The 6,816-nt window shown below is 44.8% G+C and overlaps 1 non-coding gene across 1 annotated transcript; it reads left to right on the top strand.

Moving 5' to 3' along the window:
• Window positions 1–4,699: 4,699 nt before the first annotated feature.
• TRNAS-GCU lies at window positions 4,700–4,779 on the top strand. The gene has a single exon. It is a non-coding gene; the product is annotated as a tRNA-Ser (tRNA).
• The last annotated feature ends 2,037 nt before the right edge of the window (window positions 4,780–6,816 follow it).

Raw genomic sequence — 6,816 nt, 5'->3', positions numbered from 1 at the left:
GGTCAGCTCGCAGAGCTCTGGTGGCATAGTGCCTAAGGCATTTGACTAACCAGAAGGCTGGAGTTTCAAACCCACCAGCCATTCTGTGGAAGGAAGATGAGGCAATCTATTTCTGTAAAGATTTACCTAAGGAGCTCTGGTGGTGTAGAGGGTAAAGCATATGGTTACTAACCAGAAGGTCTGTGGTTCAAACCTACCAGCTGCCAGGGAGAAAGATGAGGCAACCTACGTCCATAAAGATTTATAGCATTGGAAACCCAATGGGGGTTGTTACGAGTCAGAATTGACTCGATGGCACTGGGTGGTAGTGGTCAGTTAGCATCCCAAGGGGTCTCGGAAGACAATGCTCATTGCTCAAGCCCCATTCATTGCTCCAGTGCTATGAGTACATGTGGGTCTGGGAGTGATAGGGAACATGCTATAAAACTAATTCAATCAGATTCACTTCTGCTCTGAATGATCACGCTGAGGCTTCATCAGCAGTTTACAGAAAAGACCAGGCTAGAAGTGCCCTGTAGCAATATGTCTCATTTATCTGTGTACCCTTCAACATTCTTTTAGTACCAACTATATAGAAAAAGCTCAACACTTAAAAATCGTTTTGCATTATTTTGAATTTTTGCTGTTGTTGAACTGAACTGTTGGATTAAATGCCATTCATTTTGAATTTTAACATTAGTATTTGTTTGCTAGTAGTTCATTCATTTTGTTGTCTGCCAGCAGATGACATCTTTTTAGCCAACAACTAGTAGCAGATGTCAAAGTTTAAAAAAAAAAAGTTGTGAGAGAAAAGAAAGTAAAATTGGGGTGGGGGGAGCCCATTCATTACATTTATTTATTTCTGTAAAAGGGGAAAAATGTATACTTTAATTTTAGGGATTGAACATCTTGGATCAGAGAATAGTTTGAGAGGCTTGCAGAATCTGAGCAATTTATTTTTCCAGTATCTTCTAAAGAGTGTCTCCTGCACTTCAACACATAGAAGGAGCATCTGGGGAATGCTGCTAAAATGCAGGTTCTGAGTCAGTGGGTCTGACTGTGTCCTGTACTTCTGACCAGCTCCCAGGTGATGGGGTCTAAATGGATCTCTGAGGTAAGTTCTATAGGAGATGGGCTTAGTGAGAACCTGTTCTAGAAAAGAGACAGGGACCTTAACCAGGACAATGGGAGTTTGAATGGAGAAGATAGGATGGATGCAGTATTTAGGAGGTAAAACCATTCAAATGTAATCCCCAAGCTCAGCAACTCGGCACAAAAGGCAAACCGCCAGGGCATTTGGCCGCTTTCCCCCCAATTCAATCAGACTCACTTCTGCTCTGAATGATCACATTGAGGCTTCAGCAGCAGTTTGCAGAAGGTAAGAGACCAGTGGCCTGTAGCTTTCCTTTCAGATCCCTGCTGCTTACTCTCAGGGTAACTTTTCAGAGCAGGTGGGCCATGGATCCAGTGCTAGAAGATTCCATCCGCTAACACTGACCCCCCGCCCCCAAACCGGCTCTATGAGACACGGCTTGGACAAGGCCAAAGTCTTCTCAAAGGCCAGAAAATAAAACGCGGGAAAGCCCTCCATGTTGGAAGTTCACAGTGATCCAACATCACCAACACCGAATTCTTGCCAAAGGTGCACAACCTGTTACTAATCATGAAAAACAATGAGGAAACTCAAGATGGTGGGACACACACAAAAACAACTGGCCTATGCTTTTCACAGTGCCAATGTCATGGAAGATGAAGAAATGCTGAGAAACTGCTTCAAACTAAAGGAGACTAAACAAAGTGAACCTACCTGCACATGTTAATCTCAGCCCAAGTTTTAAAGACTTAGGAACAGGGTTTTTTTTTTTTTTTTTTAAATGAACAAGGCTGCATGATGTAATGTTGAAACCAAGAGTAAGGAGACCTGGGCTATATGCAAGGCGCTCTAGTGGCACAGTGGTTAAGTGCTCGGCTGCTAACTGAAACACTGGTGGCTCGAACCCATCAGCTGCTCTGAGGGAGAAGGATATGGCAGTCTGCTTCCACAAAGATTAGTCTTGGAAACCCTGTCATATAGTGTTGCTATGAGTCAGAATCGACTCCATGGCAACGAGTTTGGTTTTTGGGTTTTAAAGACAAGTGACATGAGACACTGGTGGTTCAGTGGTAGAATTCTCACCTTCCACGTGGGAGACCTGGGTTCAATTCCTGGCTACTGCATCTCACGCACAACCACTATCAGTGGAGGTGTGCGTGTTGCTATGATGCTGAACAGGTTTCAGCGGAGCCTGGCAACCTCCTTCTGAAAATCAGTCAACGAAAAGCCTGTAAGTCACAATGGCCTGACGTGCCACGTCCCCCTCATGAGACGGTGCAGGGCTGGGCAGTGTTTCCATTTGGTGTGCATGGGGTCACCAGGAATCAGGGGCAACCTTGTGGCAGCTGACAACCAGGCTCATGGCAGACAGTGTTAGAATGTCAAAAATGCTCTGGGTACCGTCTTGGGATTCCAGTGCCACAGTCTGCCCAAACTTGGCACCACAAACAGTAAATGTAACATCTAAGATGTCGCAGAGGTGAAGTATCAGAGGCACCTGGGCCTCGGTGATCATGGGTTTCCCTCCTGCTGAAGGTAGCAAACCCTGCTTTGCACATGGACTGACAGAGGACGGGGAGTGGAGGCTGGTTGGGGTTATGCAGACACCAGTTTAATGTCAAGCAGTGTCCACATTTTCAGACAGATGTGCTTCCTACGCTTACCTTGACGCTCAAGGAGAACAATCTGAATCAGGGTTGTCCAACAAGGATTCTTCTGCACCTTTCCTCCTTTTCTTTCTCTCTTTTTATTATTTTTTTAATGAAAAGGAAAAAAAAAAAAAAATCTCCTGGCTCTGAGCCTAAAATCTCTTCCTTGTGATGCTAATCTCTCCTTGCTGGCTCCACATACTGGCTGTTGGCTCTGTGCCTGTTTAATATCATGGTTGCTGATAGCAGGTTGTGTCAGCCTTTCCATTCTGAAGCTTAGCTCTTAATGTTTCTGAGATGCATGCACAGGCTTCCAGGCACTGGGCCCTTACTCTAGGCCTGATTATCCAAGAGTTGGCCAGGGGTCTCTAGCCTGCATTGACAAACCTCTCCTCTCCAAGGCTACTTGGCTAAATGTAAGTTGTTTGGAAAAGTGGGGCCTTTTTGGAAAAGCATGATGCTTTTTTCTCTAAATACTGTCTGATCTCCTTGCAGGCATCTGAATTTGGATTTGAGTGAAAAAGGGTCTCTTGTTAATTAAAAAAAAAAAAAAAAGATAAATGTTATGTTGGTTATCTGAGGAAAGAATGTTTTTCCCCAAGCTGGATAAAGAAAATATTTCTCTCTCTTTACTCTCCTCCCTCATCTCTGGCAACCCCATTTTTCATGACTTACGTAAGATTTGTTTACACACTGAAGAATTTTTCAACTAAACTACTGCGTAACTCCTTCATTTATCACCCATTGCCCACTGTTCCATTAAAATCAGGCAGTTTAGCGCAGAAAGCCCACACTTCTGCCGCTTTCTACTGAGGTCCACTCTGGCTGCAGGATCTGCTTCTGGGCAACTGAGGAAACAGCAAAGGACATACAAGCAAAAGACCAGACACTTCAGTTCTGTCAGTTATTCATTGTGTGGCCTTGCAAAATGTATTTAAAAAAATCTCTCAACTGTAGTGCCTTTATCTGCAAACTGATCATAATAATACCCAGCCATGGTATTGTTATGCACATTAACTGAGATAATGCAGAGCACAATGCGCTCTTAACAGTAAGTGCCAAGTATTGTTCTTTGGTGCTGGTACCTAACAGGAGCCACTGAATTCACTTGACTCCTGCCTGGCACTTTTATGTCTGGCACTGGAGAATTTCCAGGCTGGTTTAAGAGCCATCTTCCTCTGCCCCATTACTTACTATTTTATTGTCTATTATGCCCCCCAGAAAACAGCCCATAACAAATACAAGGACTTACTGTATACCTTTTACTTACAACTAACATCATTTAGAGGGATGACATAAATACATAAGCCATTAATGCAATTTCCGCTAGCTAAAATCTTCATTAAAAAAAAGGTTGGGAGGTTTCAGGGTGAATGTGCAAAACCAGGGAAGTTCACAGTAAACCCTGTGAGGACTTTCCAGAGTCAGGGGCAAGGTCTGTCTTCAGGCGGGACAGTGGCTGCCAGTTGGCAGGCTGAGTGTGGCCAAGGTCTTGTGCAATGGGAAATCCAGGCACAGTCAGGACAAAGGTTTTTGCCAAGCTGTGTCTCCCCCTGTGGTGAGAGAGGCTGAGCAGTTTTGCTGGTGGGTATTTTGAGATGTCCTTTGGCACTTCATCTCAGCTGGGGGAAGGCACGTGGGGGACAAGAAGGTAGGAAAAATGAATTGTTCCAATATCAGGCTCTAGGTAGGAATAGAGTTTTTGGTTCAACTTTTCTCCTGTTAAGGAGCCCTTAGGTTTAACACTGTTGTTGTTATGTACCGTCAAGTTGGACCCGACTCATAGCGACCCCTCCTTGGGTTTCCAAGGCAGTATCACTACGGAAGTAGATTGCCCAGTCTTCCTTCCGAGGAGTGGCTGGTGGGTTTGAACCGCCAGCCTTCGGTTAGCACTCAAGTGCCTTAGCACTACCAGAGCTCCTTTACATTAGCCTCATTTTATTTCTAACTTATTTTCTTTGCTCTGAGTCTCTAAGGAGCTCTGGTGGTGTAGTGGTGAAGGCATTTGGCTGCTAACCAAAAGGTTGGTGGTTCGAACCCACCAGCTGCTCCAGAGCAACATGAGGTGACCTGGTTCTATAAAGATTTATAGCCTTGGAAACCCCATGGGTCAGTTCTGCTCTGACCAATAGGGTCATTAGAGTTGGGATGGGCTTGGTTTGGTTTTGGGTGTCTGGCCCAGTCTCACCTTCCTGTAATGGTGGCCCACCTAGACCCCCCCCATCTCCTTTCTCTGAATCTGCTCATTTTCATGAGAAACTCCCCTCCTGCATAAACACCATTGTCCAGCTCCAAGTGTACCACTCTCTCACCCTCTAATTCCCAGAAGTCCAACTTGAGCTAGACTTAGGATGACCCAGCCCTGTCCTTAGCCCATCATTGGAAGATGTATAGAAATTGAAGACACGGTTCAACGCCATTTTCCTGACTACTCTAGTTGATAAACTCTTACAAAGTACTGAACCTCTGAATAATTCCCACTAATAAAGAGCTTTTGAAAAAAAAAAAAAAAAAAACAAGATAAAAGATATTCTTAGCACTCTCATTCCTTTCAGGAATATTTGTTGTCCTAAAAAACTCAGAAGGAGAAATCCTTTTTGTTTGGACATTGCTTCTGTGAGATGGGAAGGGCTATTTCCTGTCCTCATGGTGAAAATCTAAACCTTCCAATCTGGCTTTAAAAACTCAGGAAGCAGACTCCACCAGTGGTCTTATGACTTTTAGAGTGAATGTGACATATTAGTGATATTACACTTTGTTCTCCTCCCAGGACCTTCAACTCCACTCCACTTTAGCTAGTCCTACCCTAGCCCAGGAACTCAGTGGTGCAATGGTTAAGTGTTCCACTGTTAACCAAAAGGCTGGCAGTTTGAACCTACCCAGCCACTCGGTGGGAGAAAGACCTGGGGATCTCCTGTAATGATTCCAGCCTCGAAAACCCTGTGGGGGCACGTATTCTGCTCTATCACATGAGATAGCTGGCAGGAGCAATTGACACCACAGCACCTAACAACAACATGCCAAGCCCCAATGGTCTTGCACCTCCTGGAATGACTCCACTTCTGAAATCTGCGCATCCCCCCTCCTCTTGTTGTTTATTTATTTTCTTTCCTTCTTTTTATTGAGGTGAAATTCACATAACATAAAATTAACCATCTTAAAGTTAACCATCCTGGGCATTTCACACAGTCACAGTGCTCCACAAATGCTACCTCTATCTAGTTCTACAACATTTTCATCACCTCAAAAGAAACCTCACATCCACTAACCAGTTACTCCTCATTCTCCCCCTCTTCCCAGCTCCTGTCGCCCAATCTCCTTTCTGTTGGTATGGATTTCCCCATGCTGGATAGTTCACAGAAATAGAATCAAGTGCTAGAGTTGACACTTGCCAGCTTTGACCTTTTGGAGACCATTTGCTCCTAAGCCTCAGTCCCAGCTGTGAAATGGGGTGAGGGTGGTTGTGAGGATTTGATGAAATCATGCCTGCAGCTGGGTCAGCATGAGGCTGGGCTCATGCTCAGTGAATATTCCTGCCAGTATCCACATTCCCACCATCATTACACTTAGCCAAAGAGAAGGTCCCAGGTTTGAAGATGAGCCTTCCAAACTGGGGCCAGCTGGTTTACCCTCTTTGCCTTCCTTTTGCTGCTGAGAAGAGAGACATAGGCGAGCTGGCTTGCTTCACCTGTACTCTGCAAAAGGGCCATTAGATGGGGCCCTGCCATCATCATCCAAGACAGCAAGTAGCTCTGACTCTGGACTTTGGAACCTGAGAAGAGGTGTGAGATGACTATTGAATTCTGTGATTACTGCTCAGATTCATCAAATGAACCCACTGGCTCTGGTGAGAGGTGGCCCAGGGTCTGCCGTAGGCGCCATTATTCAGCAAACATGTCCAATATGCTGGGTCACTGGGCATGGAGAAAAGGAAATAGATTTCTCCCTTGCAACATGGAGCTTAATATTATAGCAGCAGCATATTCAGGATCATTAATCAAGCTATTTTTAGAAAATGATCATAGAGACTCCTTGGGAGGAAAAGCTCATTCAAATTCCTAGAGGTTCCCAGTCATTTGCAGGATAATTGGCTCT

Source organism: Orycteropus afer, unplaced genomic scaffold (assembly GCF_000298275.1).
Source record: "Orycteropus afer afer isolate SDZICR_OR568_19922 unplaced genomic scaffold, OryAfe1.0 scaffold00018, whole genome shotgun sequence".
Classification (NCBI taxonomy): domain Eukaryota; kingdom Metazoa; phylum Chordata; class Mammalia; order Tubulidentata; family Orycteropodidae; genus Orycteropus; species Orycteropus afer.
This window is presented reverse-complemented; position numbering and strand designations above follow the sequence as displayed.